Source organism: Ursus americanus, chromosome 10 (genome assembly GCF_024610735.1).
Source record: "Ursus americanus isolate L20-20 chromosome 10, mUrsAme1.1.p, whole genome shotgun sequence".
Lineage (NCBI taxonomy): Eukaryota > Metazoa > Chordata > Mammalia > Carnivora > Ursidae > Ursus > Ursus americanus.
In genome coordinates this window covers 30,848,618-30,872,852 of record NC_142136.1, presented here as the reverse complement: position 1 = coordinate 30,872,852, position 24,235 = coordinate 30,848,618, and the positions used below count along the sequence as shown (strand labels likewise).

General features: G+C 38.7%; 1 protein-coding gene and 1 long non-coding RNA gene across 4 annotated transcripts in view; both read right to left on the bottom strand.

Annotated features, from left to right (window-relative positions):
- The window catches only part of TBC1D4 (TBC1 domain family member 4), a 181,978-nt gene that overhangs the window by 110,465 nt on the left and 47,278 nt on the right, over positions 1 to 24,235 (bottom strand). The window lies entirely within an intron of this gene.
- LOC148109345 (uncharacterized) overlaps positions 13,197 to 24,235 on the bottom strand; it is a 28,204-nt gene continuing 17,165 nt past the window's right edge. Inside the window, exon 2 of the long non-coding RNA XR_015725924.1 lies at positions 13,197 to 24,013. This is a non-coding gene — a long non-coding RNA (uncharacterized LOC148109345). The remainder of the gene's footprint in view (positions 24,014 to 24,235) is intronic.

The following is a 24,235-nucleotide window of genomic DNA, read 5'->3' as shown; positions in this document are numbered from 1 at the left end:
AAACCCAGTTTCTCCTGCTGCTCATATTTTTCTTTGGCATGGTACCTCTGTCACAATTAGTGAACCATGTTGATACATTATTATGAACTAAAGTTCATGCTTTCTTCAGATGTCCTGAGCTTTTCCCAAATGTCCTTTTCTGTTCCAGGATCTCACCCAGGATACCACACTACACTTAGCCATCTTGTCTCCTTAAGCTCCCCTGGGCTATGACAATTTCTCAGACTTCCCTTGTTATTGATGCCTTGACCGTTTCGAGGCATCCTCGTCAAGCATTTTGTAGAATGTTCCACAATCGGGATTTTTTCTGATGTTCTTCCTCATGATTACACCGGGATAATAGGTTTGGGGGAAGAAGATCACAGAAGTGAAGTGCTATTTCTAACAGTTCATTTAATAGAGGGCATGGAAAAAAGAAATAAAATGCTAATAATTAACTGGGGTAATGAGAGCCTATGGATATTTTTTTTCTCCTCTACAATTATTTAAATCACCTTTTAAAATATTTCATTAAAACCACTGCTTATGACTGTACAAGGAAAACACCTAAAGAGAAACCATGTAGTTCAAAATGGAACAAGAGCAGAAATATGTCCATCTGCTGCCCTGCCTCCCATGCTCAGGAACGGGGTGACTACACTAGCCTCCCAGCTGCCACTTCTCCTCCAGGTCACCAGCAGCCGTGCAATCGGCTTGACAGCTGTTGAAGGACTTCTAGGTACTGGCACATCTATTTAGGCTAGAGCTAGAGAAGGCGAAACTATCTGGGGAGGCTTCTCATTCTCCCTGACATCTTTCTTGCATATAGGCCAATGTCTAATACCCTTATGGATACAAAAGGGAGAATCTGGCCCAGTAAACTCTCAGTTAGATGAAGAGAAGACGATGAACTATTAGGTGACACAATAAAGTTGAAGTATAGCATAAATAGTATGATGTGCTTTTTACAAAAATATACAACATACACATTTCCAATAAAACATATGTATGTATTTTTTTTAAGTCTAGAAAGTATGCATTGGTCTATAATTTCCTGAGGGGAAGGAGAATTAAAAGGGAAGTTGTTTTTTGGTTGGTTTGTTTTGTTTTGTTTTTGCTTTTCACACTTTCACGGTATATAAACTCTACCATAAGCATCTTTTATTATTATAAAAAAAGAGTTCTAAAGTATGAAAAAAAAGAGTTTTAAATTATAGAAAAGCTTTAAGCCAACAATTCATCCACTTCAGAGTTAAATTAACCACTATACACAAAAGAGGGCACAGTTCCAAAGAGTAAACCAAAACAAGGAAGTTTCAATAAATTTCAAACATGGCTTACCGAGACTACAATTCTTCATTTACCTTTTAAGAACGTAAGTGCCATATTTGTGTTGTTCCTTTGTTAAGTTGAACTTAAATGTTGCTGTCGATATTCCTTGCACATCTCTCTCTCCCTAACTATCATCTTAAGAAGGATGTTTATGACAAGTACTAACCTCAGGGAGATAGTTTTCTCAGGCATAACTGAATTAGTTCACTCAGGCCTTTCAAACAGCTGCAGGGTCTAAAAGCATCCAACCGTGAGGGCAATATGCCTACGTGTTCCTTTGCTTTTTAACAAGCTGACTTGATACACAAATTTTCAGGAGAATCTGTTAAGAAACCCACGTAAGAGTCCAACCCAGAAATATAACACTAATAATTTTCACAGAGGCTTGGAGAGGGAATACTGTGTTCTTTATAATTTTATTCACAAAGCTTACTTATTTCCAAGATGACTGGGCATGACCCGGATTTGAAAACTGGCAAAAGAATTCAAATTTCTACCTAACTTAACTTTCTTGACTTAAAGCACTGCGGGCCTTTGTTCAAACACAAATAAATATCTTGACAGCGTATTTTATGCCTTTGTCCTTCTTTTCTGCCTCAGCACAATTTTATGAAACTAAATGTAGCAAAACAGAGTACCAAGGAAATTAAACACTGGAGGGTAAGTGTTGATGAGGGTAAGAGGATCGGGAAGGATTTGGCACATCACAGTGGCTAGCCCAAGGCAATCAGAAGCAATTTCAGAACACAGGGCCTTGAGGGAATTCATTTTTGTAAGATATATAGTTCTATTTACTACATTTTTTATGGTTCCTAGAAGAGTAGAATAAACAAAAGTGATTTATTAGAGAAACAAGAAAGCTCAGCAAAGAGCAGGCTGTTTTCTCTGTATCAGACTGGAAGGTCTGGCATGACAAGACATTATCTCATATATAGGATACGCTTGCCCATAAGGAGGGTTTAGGGCAGTTTAGGGTTGGAAAAAAGAATCTACGGCCATGGACTTGTGGGACATACATCCAGCACCTATAGGTCTATAATGGGAATAGCCCACGCTCAGGTACGTGCAGAATCCAAGAAACCTAGATCATCAATACCCTAAGGGAACCTAACATAATAGTTATGAATCATTTCACATTTCACAAGTTCTTGATAAACTGAGGCAGGTAAGACAGCTGAATAGCTGACCAAAGCTTCAGAAGTATTTCTGATCTACATGTGCAAGGAGGGGAAACTACTCATCCAGGTTGCCTAGATGTCAGTGCTCAGAGGTGGGTATTAGCTGTAAATTCCAGTTCACTCTCCTGCGTCTCTCTACACTTCTGTTTATTCCACCAATGTTCATCTGGGTGTTACCTGATGCGAGCGCCCATGCTGGGTGCTGGATTTAGTAAGATTAATAAGCCATGGGCTCTTCCTTCAAAGATATTAACATCTCCAAGAGGATATCCTCTGTTTTGGCCAGGCTAATACCTTCCAAATCTCTTCCTCAAATTGTCTGAAAGACTACGCCTCTGGATTCTACAAAATTGGCAGCAACAATGGAAGCACAGTTTTTGAATCTTCCTAAATCTTTCCATAAAAACAGAACAACAGGTTACAAAACCAAAACTCGTGGACCACACCCACAATAAAATAAGGTGAGAAAGCATCCTCTTGAATCCCAGAATGCAACAGGTTTGGTACAAATCATATAGAGCTATGAGACTTGCGTGGTCTCTGTATCACTGGGGAAAGAAAGGGGAAGCAATGGGGTGAGCAAGGAGCCTGAGAACCAGAGTGGCCAACAGGTACTCACTAAAGCCTGGCTGGCCACTCTGAGAAGAGCAGCTGACATCGGCAGGTTTCCGTCTACTCTAAAAGCAGGTAAGTGAGAGGGGCCACTGCAAAGTCTAAAGGAAGCTGCTCCCCCAGGGCTCACATTCAAGATAGGAACCCAACCTGACAGGAAACTGCTGTACATGGAATCAAACTTGAGCAGGACAGGAAAAGAGAAGGTCAGATATAAGGGAAATAGGGATTCTGGCAGAAAACCTTGGAAAATAAGCTAGTGCATTTTTTAACAGCTTTATGACTATATAACTTACATAAATTCACCTTTTTAAAGGCATACAATGCACTAGTTTTTAGTATATTTCCAAAGTTGTGCAACCATCACCATTACCCAATTTGGGAACATTTCCAACGCCCCATAAAGAAACCTTGTACCTAGTACCAGTCAGACCTCCATGCCTCAAGCTTTCCCCTATCTCCTCCAGCCCTACGAACCACTAATCTATATTCTCTCCATATTCTTTTGACTATTTTGAACATGATTATACAAATGGTGTCCTGCAATATGTGGTCTTTTGTGACTGATTCTTTTCATGTTGCACTTTTTTGAGGTACAACTATGTTGTAGCATGTATTAGTAATTCATAAACTCCATTCCTTTCTTTTGCCAAATAACATTCCATTGCATGGACAGACCACTTTTTAAATTGTTCATCACTTGATAGACATTTGGGTTGTTTCTACCTTTTTGGCTATTATGAATAATGCTGCTATGACATTCGTGTACAAGTTTCGTATGCGGTATGCTTTCCTTTCTCTCGGGTAGATACTAGGAGTGGAACTGCTGAGCCATATGATAACTCTGTGTTTAACCTTCTGAGGAATTCCCAATTGTTTTCTCTAGTGGCCGCACCATTTACACTGCCAAGAACAGTGTATGAGGGTTCCAATTAGTCCCACTTCTTTATCAACACTTGTTACTGCCTTTCTTTTTTATTACAGCTGTTCTCTGGTAGGTGTCACATAATACCTCTTGGTTTTGATATGCATTTCTTTAGTGGCAAATGATGTTAAGCACTTCTAATGTGCTTATTGGCCATTTGCGTGTCTTTTTTGGGAAAAATGTCACTCTAATACTTTGTGCATTTTTAAATTGGATGATCTGTCTTTATTAATGAGTTGTAAGAATTCTTTATATACTGGGATTACAAGTCTCTTTAAATATATGATCTACAGGGGGACCTGGCCAACTCGGTCAGTGGAGCATGCGACTCTTGATCTTGGGCTTAAGAGTTTGAGCCCCACATTGGTTGTAGAGATTATTTAAATAAAATAAAATAAAATCTTTAAATATATTATTTACAAATATTTTCTCTCCATTTGTGAGTTGTCCTTTCACTTTCTTGATGGTAAAAGTACACAAACAGGGCGCCTAGGTGGCTCAGTTGTTAAGCATCTGCCTTCGGCTCAGGTCATGATCCCAGGCTCCTGGGATCGAGCCCTACATTGGGCTCGCTGCTCAGTGGGAAGCCTGCTTCTCCCTCTCCCACTCCCCCTGCTTGTGTTCCCTCTCTCGATGTGTCTCTCTCTGTCAAATAAAAAGAATCTTTAAATAAAAAAAAAAGTACACAAGGTTTTTTAATTTTGATGAAGTCCAACTTAATCAGCCTTCCCATTTGACCTTTGTATTTTGGGGGTCATACCTAAAACCCATTGGCTAAGCCATTAAGATTTGCTCCAATGTTTTCTTCTAAGAATTTTATAGTTTTAACTCTTACATTTAGATCTACGATTCACGTTTTTTAAAAAAAAGATTTTATTTATTTATTTAAGAGAGAGAGAACGAGAGAAAGCATGAGCAGGGGGAGAGGCAGAGGGAGAGGGAGAAGCAGACTCCCCACTGAGCAGGGAGCCCCATGCAGTACTCAATCCCAGGACCCTGGGATCATGACCTGAGCTGAAGGCAGATGCTTAACCAATTGAGCCACCCTGGTGCCCCTGGATCTATTTTTCACTTTGAGAAGATTCTGGGGGATGGTGTGAAACAGGGTACAAATTCATTCTTCTGTATATGGATATACAGTTTTCTGAGCACCACATACTGGAAAGATCATTGTTTCCCCACCGAAGTGTCTTGGCATCCTTGTCAAAAAATCAATTCACCATAAATGTAAGGGTTTATTTCTTGACTCAGAATTCTGTTCCATGGATCTATAGGTCTATCTTTATGTGAGTACCACGCTATCTTAATTACTGCAGCTTTCTAGTAAATCTTAAAACTGGTAACTGTGAGTCTACCAACTTTGCATTTTTCAAGATTGCTTTGAGTATTCTGTGACTCTTGCCTTTCCACATGAATTTTAGGATCAGCTTGTCAATTTCTGCAAAAAAGACAGCTAGGCTTCTGATAGGTATTGCATTGAATCTGTAGCTCACCTTGAGGATGCTATTATAACAATATTAATTCTTCCATGAACATGAATGGCTTGCCACTTATTAGAACTTTTTTATTGTTTTTCAATGACATTTTGTAGTTTTCAGTGTACCCGCCTTATAGTTCTTTTATTAAATTTATGCCAAAACATTTTATTCGTTTTGATGCTATTGAAAATAACAACATTTTGGCTTGTTTATAGACAGATGGAAATTTTAGGTCTTAATCATTTTACCCAGGGCAAAATCTACACACACACACAAATATATATAAAATGTCAGTTTTTAAGGAAGAGCTATAGATCAGTTATCCATCTTACCCTCAAGAAAACTTTTTTTGAAAGTTATACTTTGAGTGTATAAATGTGTGTTTATATAATTATACACATATGCATATTTTTTTAAGGCTAGGAATATACATCCAGAATCTTACCATTGTTCACACTGCAGTGATGACCAGTTATGGACATTTTTTTTCCTCTTTGCTTAATTTGTATAATTTTTTTCTGTAATAAACATGTATGATTTTTTTCTAATTTTAAATTTTTTACTAATTTTTAAACTGTGTCTTCACTTCTGTCCAGGAAGTTCATCAACTGCCTCAATTTAAGGCTAGGATCATAAAGGCTGAGTTCACAATTATGGTGTTATCCAATTTAGTAGTCTTAACAAATTTTGATTCTTTTCCAGTGCAGATTTATTAAAAAAATACTCATTAAGGTTTCCCCCCCACTTCAAATACTGTGGTTGATAGATAATTTAAAGTATTCAGGCCCCTCTTGAATTTTCACAAGTTAGCTTCCTTCACTCCAGTTTGAAATATGCAGTTTGATTCAAAGTCAACTTTGGTGAAATTTCATAGTAAAACAAACAGAATCCTACATATAATTTTACAAGCTGTGTTGCCTACAAAGACCTTCAAAGAGATCATGAACGTTCTCAGCTTCTCTTTAGACTTTTATGTAACCTCAATTAATAAATTTTGCAAACCCCTTTCTAGATAGCTATAAAAGTTCCTTCTAATCTTAGGATGTTAAACACTAGTGTCGATTTATACTTGTCCTGCTGTATCGCCTTGGGTGGAAATGAATCCAATGGAAAACCTGTAAATGTTCTGATCCACTTCACAGAAGCTATAAAGAATTTACTCAGTTCAGGATTTTTAAATTTGTTCACCAAATCCATGCTCATTTATTCTGTCCTGATTTGCCACAGATCTAAAACCCGGTTGCCTACTTTGTACAAAGGAAATGTCAACCCTCTCAGGGTACTGTTGTAAGGGTTAAGTAAGCTAGTATCTATAATGCTCTTAACACACTGCAGCTCATGAAAATCACTCAGTAAATGGGAGCTCCAATGAGTCATATTTAATACACGATAAAGCTTTTCTCTATTATGCCTCTCTCCCCCTTTTATATTAAAAGTTCCTAAGCTTTCGGTCTGTCCTCTGCCATGGTCTACCTAAACAACATACACCATGATAGGTATAGTAGCCCAGGTGTGGACACATCTCAGTATTACACACATGAGAGGACAATGTGTCTTGTCTCCTCCTCAGCTGACCCGTAAATATTACAGCCCATAACCCTAGTGAACTATGCCCCAAATAAACTATGCGCCAATGAAGACTAGAGGTCAAAACTATAAATAAACTCCACACGTGCTATTTGCCTAAGAAGATGGGTCATGGTGCAGGGCACAGACAAACGCCACTACGGGGTGTGCAGGACCATATTTAGTTACCAAAACCTTCAACACAGGCTTGTTTGTTGTTTTTCAGAGACACCACACAGAAAATAAAAGTGAAGATAACTACCTTAGAAATACTGAAAGAGAAAAAAAAAGAAAGAAATGATGAAAGAGGGGGCGCCTGGGTGGCTCAGAAGGTTAAGCATCTGCCTTCAGCTCAGGTCATGATCCGGGGTTCCTGGGATTGAGCCCCACATCGGGCTCCCTGCTCAATGGGGAGTCTGCTTCTCCGTCTCCCTCTGCCATTCTCCCTGCTCATACGCTCTCTCTCTCTCAAATAAATAAAATCCTTAAAATAAAAACAAGAAATAATGAAAGAGGAAATTCACAACCTACATTCTAAGCAGAAATATAAAATATTTTAACCAATTTCAAATGCCAGGCACTTCACACCAGACCATGAATCCAAGTGGCAAATGCTATATCAAGCTATAGAGATAAAGAAGCAAGAATTACCCTAACGCCGTGTCACATATTTTACAACAAATGATATAAACTCTGTACTCCACAACTGTTCCTTTGCTTTACTGAGCCCAAAAGACAAGCACGTGACATATACAACAATTCGAACAAATGCAGATCATTAGAATGAAATGAAAAACACAGCATCATTCTTTCCACCCTTACAGTGTAACGTAATGAAATGGAAGTGGTTACTACTCAGTATGAAATAGGAGGCCTTGTGTAAAACCCAATTAACAGTACCAACATGACAGTGGATACAATTATATTCTATATATAATAATATACTATCAACGTCTCTGCCCCATGGAGAGGCCTCACAAACCCACAAATATATGGGGGAAAAGACGTCTTCCAAAACATTTCAGAGGCAGGGACCATTTGGTTCAAAGGAACAAAGTGAAACCATATAAAGCGGCAATAACAGCCCCCACCTATTGAGCCAAGTGACCACAGGGTGCTTATGGCATCTTTAAGACCTCTGGGGCTCAAAATGCACTGGCTCTAATGGCAGTGACAAGTTTATTTAATGCTATAGATTTTCAGAACTCTAAGGATGAATCAATCTGCTTGCCTGGGGATATTCTCAAGTTTTTTATGTGAGAAAGGGAGGATTCTAGGCCTAGGCCAATGGAAAATCCCAACTGAGTTCTGGATAATCCACAAAAATATCTGACTTTATTAAACAAAGACTAGTAGAAAGACTCCATAGAAAATCTGAATAAAGGGCACATAAATCTCTTTCTACATATAGAAATCCAGGGGCATGGCAGAAGAAAAGTTCTCAACAAAGTGAACAAAAAAGCAAATTGCCTACAAGTCACACTGGGAAGTTCAGACCACAATCTATAAGCACTAGGAACTACCCACTGAAAGTATTTTAGTATGTTGACATGATGGAAGTACCGTAGGATCATTGATCTGACCATAAGCTAGATCAACTGAACCATGTGTGCGTGTGTGTGCGCACGCAGGCAGGTAGGATACAAAAAGGGTGTCGGTGTGTGAGTGTGGTCTGTGTGAGTGTGGTCTGTGTGGGTGTGGAAGCGTGCTGTGTGTGTGTTGGGAAAGGGAAAATACAAGAAGTTAGACCAGTTAGGACGCTACGTCAATAACCAGATAAGAGGTGATCCAGCTTTGAACTAACACCTTAGAGGTGGAAAGGAAGAAATGCATACAGAGGCCATTCAAAGTCAACAATGTAAAGATTGTATCACTACATGGGTGGAAAGAAAGAAAATCAAAGATAAAGTATGAGACTTGAGGTAGGTCATTGGATTATTACCATAATTTGAAAGGGGGATGTCAGGAGAAATAACCACGACTTTAAGAGATGAACTGGTTTTAAAGATTTTATTTATTTGTTTATTTTAGAAGGCGGCGGGGGTGGCAGAGGGAAGAGCAGAGGGAGAAGGACAAGCAGACTCCACGCTGAGTGTGGAGCCCAATACAGGGCTTGATCTCAAGACCCTGAGATCATGACCTGAGCTGCAATCAAGAGTCATCAGATGCTTAACCGAACGAGCCACCCAGGTGCCCCTAAAAGATGAACTGGTTTAGACATACCTAGGTTGGAGTGACATAAGACATCCAGTCACTAGCACTGGTGGCAGGCGTGATATAAAGAGTCCCAGTAACTACAGCACTGCTGAGAATGTCTGACACTCAAAAAAAGTATTCAGTAGATGACATTTCCATTACAGGTGATTAAATTGTTTTCAAAAACAAGTTTATCAAGCTGTTTTTGCATACCCACCTGAGAGTACAGCTGACCCGTGAACAACACAGCTTTGAACTGTGTGGGTCCACTTACACGCATTTTTACAGTACAATACTGCAAACATGTTTTCTCTTCCTTATGATTTTCCTAATAACATTTTCTTTTCTCTAGTCTACCTTACTGTAGGAATATGATATATGATAAATATTAACATACAAAATATGTATTAATCGACTTCTTATGTTATTGGTAAGGTTTCTGGTCAACAGTAGGCTGTTTATCTGGGGGAGTCAAAAATTACATGTGGATTTTTAACTGTGCGGGGGGGTCAGTGCTCCTAACCCCCACGTTGTGCAAATGTCAACTATACTTCTAACCTCATCATTATTTATTTTAATGTTTTAAACTATGCCTGTGAACACATAAATATTAAATAAGAGACCACCAAATGTGGCTTTGGCAAATAGTGATAAAGTGTATATCACATTATTAACACAAAATCTATTCTGTTGCTTGAATTTATTTACAGCTTTTGGCTTTTCAAGTATTTTTCTTACATTAATTTCTTCTTTGCAATTATTCTGTGAGGAAGACCGCACACTTTGTCTGGATCAAGAATATAAATGCTGGGCTCTGCAGGAAGGAAAATTTCTTAGATTAAAAATTTTTACTTAGTCACCTTCTGACACTTTATGATTTTACACAAAACCACCTGAACCAAAAATAATCTTTAACTTTTAATCCCTGTTATGTCTGGGAACAACATGAAGCTACTCCATCATGGAATGAAGAAGATGAAAACTCACATAAATATCAAGTTCCTCCTGAACAACTTTCAGGAGAAGCTTCACTGCTTTGCGACATTCGAGGGTCAAAGGGCTTAGTGATATGACTCACTAGGAATTTTGCCTTATACCTTGATTTGTAACTGAAATTAGCATATCACTTGTAGAAAGCAAATTCATGAAGAAGTTTAACAAATACTACAAAACCTTGATCCACAAATTAAAATGGCTATCCTTTGAAATAAATACTGTGGCATGGTTTCCTTTACTACCTAATATTGCAAGAAGTAGACTTTGTACAGATTAAAAAGTAATCACCAGTTCGTTAGCAGTGACAAATACACCACGCTAAAGTAAAATTTTAACAATAGAGGAAGCTGGGCATGAAGTATGTAGGAAGTCTCTGTACTATCTCTCTCACTTTTCTATAAATCTAAAGCTAAAATGAAAAGTTTCTTTTAAAAAAAAGTAATCACTGTGCTTTTTTTTTTGCTTCTTAATTAACGATCACATTTTGCTTAATCTCACAAGCAAGTATTTATTCAACACATATATATCAAACAAATGGTTGCTTAGCACTCTGTATGATTCCCAGAGATGACTAAGAAGCCAGCGCTCTCAACTTGCCAAGTTCCCACACACAAGGAGCTCAAGAGAAGAAGGAGAGAAGAAGTAAGAGCCAGGGCACTGAAAGAGCAATATGCAAAAACCATAAAGCAACTTTTTTTCCCTTTTCAAGCACCCCTATAAATCCTTTCCGCCAGGCTAAATCTTCCTTGGACCCTGGAATAAACCTCAGGTGGACCCCACAGTTGGGTGCCAGGTGTTGGATAATAAAAAGTCCCTAAAATAATCTCGGTTCGGTCATTAAATACCCAGTTCATGTAAAAACCCGAACTCTGGGCTTCATTTAAAACTAGAGAACTGCCCTTCCCTGGCTCAGGTCTGCTGCCTCTCACTTGGCCAGCAGATCTCCCCAGCCCCCTACTGGCTGCTGAGCAGTTGCTTCTGACCCCTTGGGAAGGTAAAGGGAGCACAAGTATCTGCATTGGTTTGCTGTGCAGATGCTCAAAGCTGCCTGTCCCACCCATGGGTGGGCGCCCTGCCCCACCTCTGACAAGCATGAACGCACCTTCTCTCAGTGGTCACCTACAAATTCCTCTGGCCCACTGTCATCGGGAAAGAGTTCCCATCTACTCTCTGCCACTGGCTGCATCATATAGCTTCTTCCCCTTTAGATTTCACCGGTATGACTGATGCACGGTCCCCCCTGTTCCTCAAGCTCCAGGACACACACATCAGGCTCTCCTTGCCACTCTGTTGCTGAGATGGGGCTCGCAACACACTAGCCACATCGTCTCCCTCTAATTTCCAAATCTCCTACCAGCCTGGCCAGCCTCATTTATAGGCTGAAGGTGGGTGTTGAGCTGGGATTCCCAAACCTGTGTTCCACATGCCACCCTCAGCAAGCCCTGCTTACGAGGGGTAGCTTTGGACCAGGAGAGTAATGGGCATGTAAGACCTCAGCTCAAACTGTATCCCATTTTATCATCCTGTTGAAACTAAGACATTAGAGAGAAGTCAGGATCTATAAAAACAAAAATACTGTGTGGTTTCAGAACAGGATGCTGCTTCCAGCTTAGGGAACTGAGAAAGACTTGACCAAAGGCCCGGCTTTGAAGACTAGACACCTTAAACTCGTGGAGAACAGGAGTAGGTATAGATGAGTCAGAAAAGAGGGTGCATCCAGTGAAAGATAAAGCCACCTTTGGGGCACAATTGTGGCTTCTTTTTTTTTTTTTCCAGAAAGGTAAGAGTTAATATATGGAAACGTATTTTAACTGGTGGTATTTATTCTTACTCCAGTGATTCATGTGTTACTAGCCTTTATAAATAAATACCACAGAAGGTTGCTTGGTTGGTTCACCTTTTAGTTCCAACTCTGATTGACAGATAAGCTCAGAAATCAGACTGATCTAGATTCAAATCTAGCCAATTACTAGTTATGTGACCTTGAATAAGTTACATATCTCTTCCACATCTGTCAATATGACAGTAATACTAACGACACCGTAGGGCGGATGCCAAAATTAAAGGGGTGTATGTATAAATCACCATCCCAGGTGTTTGGGATGCATGTGGGATACAATAAATTGCCTTGATATATTGACTACTGTATTTTTATTACTGTTAGTATCATCATCATTATTGTTAAAGATACTAAAAATTACATACTCCTTCTGGAATCATAAAATGTTAGGCCTGGTGAGGACTAACTTGAAAATAATCTAGTAGGATTCATTTGAACTTAAGTTAATCTAATTTCTAAATTTTAAAAATCCAATTAAATAAATAAATAAATAAAAATTCAGTGTTTGAGTCCTCGTTTTTTGTTACTGTGACTACTGAGCCCAAGACATAATGTTGAAGATGCCATAATATTTATCCTTACAGTCTGTTGGGAAGTCAAAATCTGAAAAAAATTGTCATGAAATTGTGAAAAGACCAGTCTAAATGAGAATCTAGATGAAGGTACAATTACTTCTCATGCCAGAAAGGCAACAGGTCTGGGAGCAAGTGGCATCTGAGCTGGGCCCTAAAAGATAAGTAGGACTCTGCCAATGAGCAAGGGAAGGATTGAATCCCTAGCAGAGGAAAACTCAGAAGCAACGAAAGACATATCTTGAGCTATTAGGCCAAAATTCTTGTTAATTAATCCAAGAAATGACCCCTTTCTGCTTCAAAGAAATCTGTGTTTTTAAAATAGAATACGTGCATGTTTGACAGAGGTAGGGGTTGGGAGGTGGGCAAAATGGATGATGGTGGTCAAAAGGTACAAACTTCCAGTTATAAAATAAGTAAGTTATGAGATGTAATGTACAGCATGACAACCATAGCTAATAATACTATACTGCATATTTGAAAGTTGCCAAGAGAGCAAATCTTGAAAGTTCCAATTACAAGAAAAAAAAAATCCTACAACTATATATAGTGCTGGATATTTAACTAGACTTATTGTGGTGATCATTTCATAATACACACAAATATCTTATGTTGTACACCTGAAACTACTATAAAATTATATGTCAATTATACCTCAATAAAAATAGATTACTTGCTATCTAAATAGATATTTACTACTTCAAGCAATGTTAAAGTGAAAAATATAGGTAACAGGATTACTTGACTATTTCAAGCAATGTTAATGTGAAAAATATAAGCAACACAAATACACAGTCCTACATCAAAATTGCTAAAAATTTAACTCGGAAGGGTCAGCTCTGATTAACACTTGCTATCAAAAGCTCGTCTTTCCTCCATTTTTTAACTCACAGAGGCTCTAAAACCTCCATGTGCTGTTTCCAAATTATTTTAAGTACTCCCTACCCCTTATACACCCCCGCACTAACATTCACATTTACCCTGTTTCTACAACAGCAGCAGTGCTGGTAGAAGAGTTGGCTGGAAGCCTGGGGGAGGGTAAGAGCAGTCACTCACACGTGGGGTCATTTGGGTGGCGTAAGTCCTACAGGTGTGTTTCTGAGAGCTTCTCGTTCTCTCTCCCTGCGTTTCCCTCGGCCTCTCTCTCCCACGCATGAACGGCTATTACAGCTGTAAATAACTCAAGGCACTGCTATAGCAATTCAAGTTTGAATATAACCTTTACTTCGGGAGCCCCTTTCCTATGCAATTAATTTTACAATCCCCTCAGATAATTGCTTAAGAAAGTTTTGCTAGAGCTTATTTTGCTAGTCAAGTTCTGTCGCAACCTAAGAAGTGATTTTAAGCAATCATCTGACCTCTTTATGGTCTGTCCTCTTCCCATTCCAGTGCTGCCAGGAATACCAAAAAAAAAAAAAAAAAGCTGTTGAAGCTTTGTGTAACATCTTGCACCCTATTCCTTGGACACTTCCTAAAAATGTCTTTATCTAGTTCAGATCACAGATTTTACCACCTTTTTAGGGTTAGTAGTCCATCGCCAGCGACAGACCAAAAGAGAGCAAGTATACCTCCAAGTTATATGGGAAAAGCTACCAAAGATAACACTGAGGAAAAACACACTTCCAAAATATTCCATAGGTGTATTTCTTATATTACAATAGGAAATGAACACAGAACCACGTGGTAGTAAAAGGGTTTGTGAAGACTGACAGTCTTACGAAGGATGAGGCTGATGCAGGTATCATACATTAACTCGGTCTCCCAGCCAAGGCCACCTTTTGTGTGTTGGTACATTTGGGACTCGCAAATTTTATTCAATCCAAAAATCTCTATTGAGTGTTTACCATGTGTGCATGATCCTGCTACATGCTATGGGGAATATAAAAAATAAATGAAATGATATACTCTCTTTCCTCAGGGGTAATAAAATCCATACAAATAATCACAGAATACCAAACATGATAAGCACTAAAAGAACACTATGCCACTGGCAGAGATTTCTGGAAGGATGAGAAGACCTCATGCAGGAAGAGGCATTTGAGCTAGATTAAAAGATAGAGTGGGACACCAGTGGGCAGAATTGGGAAGCAAACAGCATTAGAGGGAAGAATATATTTGAAGAATGGCAAGTAACACATTTTGGCAGAGACAGGATAGGCCAGCGAAGATCAAAGGGCCTGGATCTGGAAAATTCCTCAGGAAGGGGTGGGCAGAGCAGTGAAAGCCGGAATGGGGAAGAGACTTACGTAAGAAGACACGTGACCCCAGAGAAGTTCCAATGAATGAGGTTGCCTCTCCTTACCAGCTGTAGCTAACCTTCTAATTACGTGGCCTTTGCAACTTCAGAGAGTAGTAGAAGTGGTCGAATATATGGGTTGATTTATAGTATGTAAATCATAAATATGGAGTCAGTGTTAAGTTTTAGATTTCTAAAGTTTTGAATTTCTTTTAGGGTATCGCTTTAGTAAGTACTCGACAGAATCTACCTGCACATCCTTCCTTCTGTAGTTTGAAACTACCTGGGTCTCAGGTGGGGATCTGGTGAGGCAAATAAGCAAGAAATTTGCAAGTGCCGAAAGCAACCTGAAACACAGATACCTCCATTTGCAAGAAGTGGGAATCATAATCAGATTGCTATTAAAGCTTCTTGAAACATAATCAGAAATAACAAAGATTTTCAAATAATCCCACACAACTGTACCTTGTGAGATCGATGTGAACCCTACCCAACAGTAATTTAACAAATTACATCTAATAGAATGGAGTATGCAAGACGCCATGGGGAAAGGAAGGCAACAGTCTAAGAAAACATAAAAGCAGGAAATCGTTCAGAAGAAGAGAACAAATTCTAGAGAAGAAATGTAGTGTATGTAAGAATTGAAGGAAGCCTCTAGAAAAATGGACCTCGAGTGCATACAACATGCAAACCAGTTATGAAAATTAGTAATGATTTAAGCAGATTTACACCCGGTTATCAAAAGCCCAATCCTACTCAGTCCCACAGTCAACAAATAAAAACATCTCTCTTCATTCAAAATCCAGATATTTACTTAGCAGAAACCATACCCACATATGCAAAACAAAGCACTAATAAAATCCTGGCAGTCTTTGCCATTGGATTCCCAAGTTTCTTTCAGAGAAGTGACAGAGTAAGAGAACAACTGGATGGCACCCCCACACTCAGGTATTTGAGCTGCTTCTGCAAATCCCACGGTGGAGACAAATGATGTCTCAGAACAGTGACAATAAAACAAAGCACTATTTAACAAAGCCTTTTCTGATGCTTTTGGCCAGCCTCTTATGTCTCCATCCTCAGGAACATTGCTGCAGCTGGTTTGGTCTCTCCTACCCTATTTCCAGTCTCTCTCACTGTGTAATCTTATTTCCCAACTGGGTTCACAAAAATCCTTGAGGACAGAAGTTGGGTCACACTCACCTCTACAACCTGTAAGGGCCTGGTATAGAGTTCTCAGGAATTTCTTAGTGAATTGGAAGTCCTGTCACTAAATTTTTCTTTGGAGTATATTTATACATGCTTTCCTGTTACAAAATGTCCCGTAACAAGGACTCCAGAATTATTATTTTTGCTAAGAACAATGACACTTCAAAGGAATGCGAGGGGTAAGTCTATTGGTTGGGTGTACAGTCCTGCAAGGAAAACATGATATGAATCAGCTAATCATGGACCAAAGAGAACTTCTCTAATCTTGTTTTCGATAAAACAATTTTGGGCTTCAACATGCACCTCATTTCCTTCAGTATTAAAGACAAGTAAGGAAGTACCTTTGAAAGTAACAACTTTCTCAGCAAAAGACAACCATATTCTAAGTCTATAAAAGGTATTTGTGTTTTCTGAAGTTCATTATTGTAGCTTAGCTTAATCACTGACACTGGGATGAATCAATCACATACATTCTTTGTTCTTTTACTTTATCCAATATTCTACAAAAGTAGTCTCTGCCCCCCCCATAGGTACCTGGGTTACAAAGATTGTGCATTAAAGTGCACACATAGTGAACTAAATACTCTTTTTAATGTCACCCACTGTAATGTACATGGACCTGATACCCAGACATTAATGTTCCTGCTCCACATTGTGAAATACTGAGCAGAGTACCTGCGTCCCCTGACCTCATGGAGTTCCCTAGGATGCAGTCTGAAAAATAGTATTAAGAGGGGAAAAAAAATCAAAATAATTCCAGCCTGAACTTGGAAGCTCCCTGCTTCTGTGACAGCCACAGGATGACATTACGGTATCCAGTACCCTTTCCTTCTCATAACAAGATGAGACGCTGTAACGAACAACCCTAGATATGATTTCATTTATCTCCGTTTTACAATACCCTTTGATAAGCGCATTTCCTTTTTCTCAAGCAAAGATTCATTTAATCACTTCAAATGGAAAATTAATTATTTTGCAATTGGAAAAAATCTTGAGAATATTGAGAATTCCTACTATTGTTTTTCACTGTCAAAGAAAATCCTTTAAAAAAGTCAATCTTTTACAATATTTAAATCCATCCTTTTAGGGGCGCCTGGGTGGCACAGCGGTTAGCCGTCTGCCTTCGGCTCAGGGCGTGATCCCGGCTTTATGGGATCGAGCCCCACATCAGGCTCCTCTGCTGTGAACCTGCTTCTTCCTCTCCCACTCCCCCTGCTTGTGTCCCCTCTCTCGCTGGCTGTCTCTCTCTCTGTCAAATAAATAAATAAAATCTTTAAAAAAAAAAAAATCCATCCTTTTAAAAACTGCTGTCCTTCCATCATACATTTATCAAATCACCTTTCACAACTGTGCCAGAAAGACTGTGCAAAGAATCTTCCCTGGGCATTTATGTTAAAGGTAACATCAATGCAGTGTGTCTCCTAATAAAAAATAGTCCCAGGGGAAAATTACTCTTTTCTAATAAAAATGGGGACAGGGGAATCCTCATTAATTCTAAATGTCACAGAATATTTAGCAGATCTTTACTTTGACCATTTGTTTATACAAGCAAAATAGAGAACTCCATCAAGTATTCAAGTACTTTTGGATTTTTAAAATGGATTTTTGCAATAGTTTTCCATTTGTTGGTATGTCTAGCCACCATCTGTTTACCAGTTCTCTGTTAATTTACCTTACAGTTTTTATTCAAGCTAAACTTAAAAAAAATCAGGCCAATTTTAGAGCTGCATTCTTGATTAGTTAGGCTAAATGACCCAGCTGACAAAGAAAATGTAGTATAATGGCATTATACCAGAGCTAATCTTGGTTGGGGGGGGAGGGGGGACATTTCAAAAAACAACGAAACTCTTAATTGGAAATTATAAACATCAGCCCAAAGTAATCACAAACTAGGTCTAAACAGAGAGCTGGTATTTGCCCTCTGTCAGTTGCTATAGTTTTATTGTCATATACCCATATTAATGTTTATTATATGTAAATATCTACATATTTAAGTGTAAATCTGTTTAAAGCTAATTGGTAAGTTTTAGGGAAATATCTCAGTAAATTTCTGTATCATTTATTTCCAAAAGAAATAATAACATGTGCATCTGAAAGTAGAATGTTCCTATAAAAACTTTCCTAAGTCGAAATGGTGTAAAGCAAAGAAGCAATTACCATTCATGTATATGGAAAAGTTTGAGTGTTCCCAGACCAAATAATCAATCTCTCTTAGGTTTTTCTGATACCTTGGGACACATCTTGCCCGTGGATGCACACAATAAATCAAGAAAGAGCACAGAAGCTCAGAGACACAGCTCCAAGGTCAGCATCGGGATGCTGAGATGCTGCGTGTGATTTCCCGGAACGGAGTCGGGGGGGGGGGGGTCACCTGTGTCTCAGGGTGCGTGCTGCCTCTGTGATGTTGTTGCCTTTCTCAACACTATTCTCAACACATTCTCACTTGTTGCCTTTCTCCGTTAAAACAATAATCCTCTTCGGATTTCTTTCAGTTGGCAAAAACAGATGCCCACGTAGGTCTTTCATAAAAGCAAAGTGGCATAATGGGAACTTTCGAAAAGTGGTCGATACTTCATATTTCCCCCCATTATCACATCAGTAAAAATACAAGGAAGCACTGTTTTGAACAAGAGGTAGTTTGTTAGGACTAATACCTTGCTACTGAAGTTATAATCTAAGAAAGAAAGAGTGTTCTCTTAAAACTGAAGAGGAGAAAAAGCAGTGAAGCTTTAAAAAGCAAGGAGGAGATTGAGTAACCAAGTTGGAGGGAGAACAAACCCAAGCAGGTGAACACATCAATCAATTCCAGACATTAATTACACTACTGATTCTAGGTACTAAAGGCTGAGAAAGGAAGTTTTCTCTATGAGACTGTATAGTAACTACATAGCTTCTATTTCTGTTTAGTCTCCATTTGAAGGCCATTCTAGTATAATTCATTTTTTGGGGGGATGTCTTCTCTATTCTTATACCGCAAGTTTTATGGTTGAAGACATGTTGCAAGAAAACAGTCATTTAATAAACTTCAAAACTTTTAATTATATTGTTTTTAAGTGCTTTTTATTTTTTTTAAGATTTTATTTATCTATTTGGCAGAGAGAGAACACAAGCAGGGGGAGCAGCAGGCAAAGGGAGAAGCAGGCAGAGGGAGAAGCAGACTCCCTGCTGAGCAGGGAGCCCTACATGGGGCTCGATCCCAGAACCGTGGGATCATGACCTGAGCTGGAGGCAGACGCTTAACCGACTGAGCCACTCAGGCGTCCCTTCTTAAGTGCTTATTAAAAAATCACTTTAGATAATGCTTAAATCAAATCATGTTTTCAAAATTAATATTGAGAGTGATTCCCAATACTTAATGATTTCACAGGAAGCAGGCGTACAGCTAATAGCTGGAGGTGGTGAAACTTTTTGTTATGATTGGCCAGCGTAACCCTGTGATTCTAGACATACTAGGATAAATGCCTATAAATCAAATAATTCTTTTCTTATTCACCTCCAATTCAAATTCATTTCCTGGCAACACTGCTATGAGATTCTAGGAACCACTCAGACATTGGCTCCAATTCTCACCTGGTGGGGCAAACACCTACACAGGCTTGGAAGCAGTCTTGAACAACCCAATGTCTGGTGATAAACAAAAAGGGCTTTTGATGTTCCAAAACTACATGAAAGTAGAAAAAATGAACATCTACAAAACACCGACTTTTAAGTACCATGTATATCAACATTATCAAAAGAACTTCAGAGCAGCTCGTCAATCTCACACTGCTGTTGCCTCCTCACCCTGGAGCTGGAGGCTGGCTACTCCTGTATGTAGACCTCAGCCCCACATTCATTCTCTCCAGTTACTCAGACACATGGCTCTCCTGCACAGCCCTATAAGATTTGTAAGGGTTGGCACCACTGGCCTCCCTCGTCTTTGCATTTGCCACAGCATTTACAACAATGCTTTATTCACTCTTTAAGTGAAAAATATACACCTCTGTTCTCGTTTGTTCTGTGTTGCTTAGGGAGCAAAACTAAAATGTTAAACTATATTTCTCATAATAATTAATTTTGTGAACTATTATTAATCAACTTCTGTGCACTATAGGAAATATTCTTCTAACACTTCATCAACAGGAAAAGGGCTGAAACAAAGAATAGACGGTAAGAGCATGAACCATAAAAATAAAGTCAGGAGGGGCACCTGGGTGGCTCAGTCTGTTAAGCATCCAACTCTTGATTTTGGGTCAGGTCATGATCTCAGGGTCGAGAGATCGAGCCTCGAATGGGGCTCTGCACTGGATGTAGAGTCTGCTGAAGGTTCTCTTTCTCCCTCTCCTTCTGCCCCCCCCTCTCTAAAATTAAAATAAAATAAAGTCAGGAAACAAGTATTTAATACTAAGCATTAAATAATAGAAAACTTAGTTTTCATACCTGGTATTCTCTACAGGGACAAAAACTTAGAGAAGATATAAAAATGCAGCCTTTACTAATGGAGCGCTTCAATACTGTGGGGTTTGTTTATTATGGCTTGGGAGGGGTTTGGGGGTTAAAGTAAGTTAAAGTAAGCAAAGCTGGCACATTACAGCATACATGCTTCATCTCAAGAGGCAGATCTCAAACACACCTGCTTTATACCATTCTACACTAAGGCCTGATGTTAACTACCGAATCAGACTTTCAAGGAAAATAAAAATTGAAAATTTACCTAGAAAAATGTCATATGTTTTGCATACTCTTCCAGTACATTTCTATCCCACCCTTACTTTTTTAAATCATATATATAATCACCAAGTATTGGAAAACTGGTATAGTATTGTTTGTTGATCTGAATCTGTACTAGGTTCTTCTAGAAAAATAAGGAATTAATGTATAATGGTTTCATTCAGCTCTTATGAATAAAAACAATATTCCTGTGAGCTAAATTACCCCATGTGTAGAATCAGGGGATGAAACACAACAGAAATGAAAATATAATGGGCAAACGAAGAACAATTTTCCTCCAAAATGGATTCCAGTGACATAATTTCCTGGATTAACTGATTTGTCCATTTAGAAATGGAATCACACTGCGTCTGAGGCAGTAGTACAAAAGTTTTTGCCTTCTTGGACAAAGCTTGCCACAAATATCTTCAGGGAGATTGAGGGAGGGGTAAATAGGTGCAAGCAAGTTGTCCCTGAGACCCTCCATTCATCCCACATTTCCTATGGCTCCCACACTTCCAACCCCTATAGCTTTGGTCGTTAGCGGCTAACTTTCAGAGAAGTAATGATGAGGGGAGCCCCACTGCCTACAAGCCCACACATCCTGGAGATAAGAATAAATTAACTGTGGAAACTGCCACCTGCTGAGTGACCCAACTATCGCAACACCACATGTCAAGATTACCATTACACAGAACCACAAGTGGTGACAATTCTAACTTTGGGTGAGAAGTGTTCAGTTTTTTATTTTTAAGCATCAGTGAGAAATTAAAACCATCACATTATGTTTTTTCTATCATAAAATTACCTGCCAGAAAAAAGAATGAAGCCTATAACAGACACCCAGCCCCATTCATAGTTTATAAGTATCAAGAAATCTCACAATAGCAATTTGCTCAAACTTAGCATTTTATGCCTGTGCATGTGTGGATGCATACTTGGATAGAGGCATGTTTGTATAAATGCATTCATAGCAGGAGGAAACAGTGCAAACAGGCCTATGACATTTACTCATATTAGAAGTCATGTCCATTACCAATGATCATGGATTTTTAAAAAAGCAGATATGCATGCATCTTTACATTCATTCTTTATAATTTACCATCACACAAAATGAAAGACAAATAACTCTGACTATCCAAATCTATTCAGTCTCTGGGTCTGCATAAAGTACATTAAATAACTAGGGATATCTGCATTCCAGACTGCTGAAAAAAGACCCATCATCTTCAAAAGCCAGGCTCTCCATTGGAAGGCTCTCTCCTGCTACTAGCTATAAATTTCCTGTTTTTTTTTTTTTTTTCACCTTATGAACAATGAAGAATAGGCTCTGCTTCACTGTACCCGAGACTTCAGGCTGGTTTCTACAAAAACTGTACATAAAACATGAAATCTAATATTTATTATTGTTTAATGGCCAATGCTCATTTTCCAATCCCATTTTTCATTTTAAGAAAAAGCATAGCATGCAGAATATATCAAAAGCTATAATAATGCAAAACCAAAGCAGACTGATAAGTTTGGGATAATTAAATTTTGATACATTATTACTTTTGTTTAACTTATTTGTCTGGTCATAAAAAATCTCAACTCTCAAAACTGAGGTATTATATGACTTTTCCAGGAGGGCCCACTAACCATAAGTTTGATGTTCACAGTTGTAAATTGTAACCACTATATTAGCATTCTAAGCGTATTTTGAGCAACCTGAAATATTTTGTTGTATATCTTAAAGGGGAACTATTTGATAACTGGAAAGAATGATCTTAAGAGAAGATTATCACATCAAAATAAAAAACTAAACCAAAAGAGAATATTAAATAGATTGGAGAAATTATCAGATAAAAAATTAAGTGCTTTGGGGCACCTGGGTGGCTCAGTCAGTTAAGCTTCTACCTTCGGCTCAAGTCATGATTCCAGGGTCCTGGAATTGAGCCCACAGTCAGGCTCCCTGCTCAGCGGGGAGCATGCTTCTCCCTCTGCCTGCTGCTCCCCACTGCTTGTGCTCTCTCTCTCTGTCAAATAAGTAAATAAAAATCTTCAAAAAAAAAATAAATAAGTGCTTTTTAAGGGGATCAATAAGTGAATGAGCAAATTTCAGGGGAGATCTCTTTTAAAGTGGAGCAATGCAGTTCTAAAGCTACAGGGCAGTGCCAGATGCCATACCAGAACTCTGCCATCCTGCCTCAACAGCTTTCAACCATTCTCTCCTGGCCACTGCTCATTAAGCAACAATCTTAAAAGCCACATCAAGTGTGGAGGTCTACAAAACAAAAGGGACACATTTTCACTCGGAATCCCAAGACTGACAGCGCCATCAACATGGCCTTCTAAAACTCCAATGTAGGGGCGCCTGGGTGGCACAGCGGTTAAGCGTCTGCCTTCGGCTCAGGGCGTGATCCCGGCGTTATGGGATCGAGCCCCACGTCAGGCTCCTCCGCTGTGAGCCTGCTTCTTCCTCTCCCACTCCCCCTGCTTGTGTTCCCTCTCTCGCTGGCTGTCTCTATCTCTGTCAAATAAATAAATAAAATCTTTAAAAATAAAAAAATAAAAAAAATAAAAATAAAATAAAACTCCAATGTAAAATAGGTTATACCACCCTTTTATTTTTATTTCTTTAAGATTTATTTATTTATTTATTTGAGAAAGAGCACAAGGCGGGGGAAGGCAGAGGGACAAGAAGAGAGAGAACCTCTAGCAGACTCCTCAATGAGTGTGCAGCCCAATGCAGTGCTTGATCCCATGACCCCAGATAATGACCTGAGCCGAAACGAAAAGTCAGACGCTCAACCAACTGAGCCACCCAGGCGCCCCTGTACTGCCCTTTTAATCAAAAGTCAATAAATCAAGTTGTCAATGTTTACGGAAATTGGTTATTTACAGAAATCCTCTGTTGCAATTTATCGTAAAGTTTAATAGCCTTCTATAAAATTAATAGTCTCCACCGCAGAGGGAACATCACTGACTAAAAAACAATGAAACCGAGAATCCTGTGTTACAATCCTAATTCTGTCACTAAAGCTACTATATGATCTTCAACACGATATTTAACTCTCTGGCAAAAGCTTATTTTCCTATCTGTAAAACTGAGATAAAGACATTTATCATGACTACTTACCAGGCAGTTGTGATATTCAAATGACATGATTTATGTGAAAGTGCTTTAAAAATCATATCCAAGTATATTAGCCATTACTTTCTTTTCTTTCTGGAGTTAAAATAAAATTAAGACCAAAAAAAAAAAAAAAAAAACAGATTAAGACAGACTGTCAAATAGAAATACTCCAATTTTAATGATCCTGGGTAAAATACTAATTATTACCCTATGCCAATCTCTAAAAAAAAATCACATCAGAGTAGAGCAAATAGATCCAGGAATACCACCTTCCTGAAGAATCCATAAAGGCAGTAAAGTATCATAATGAAAAAT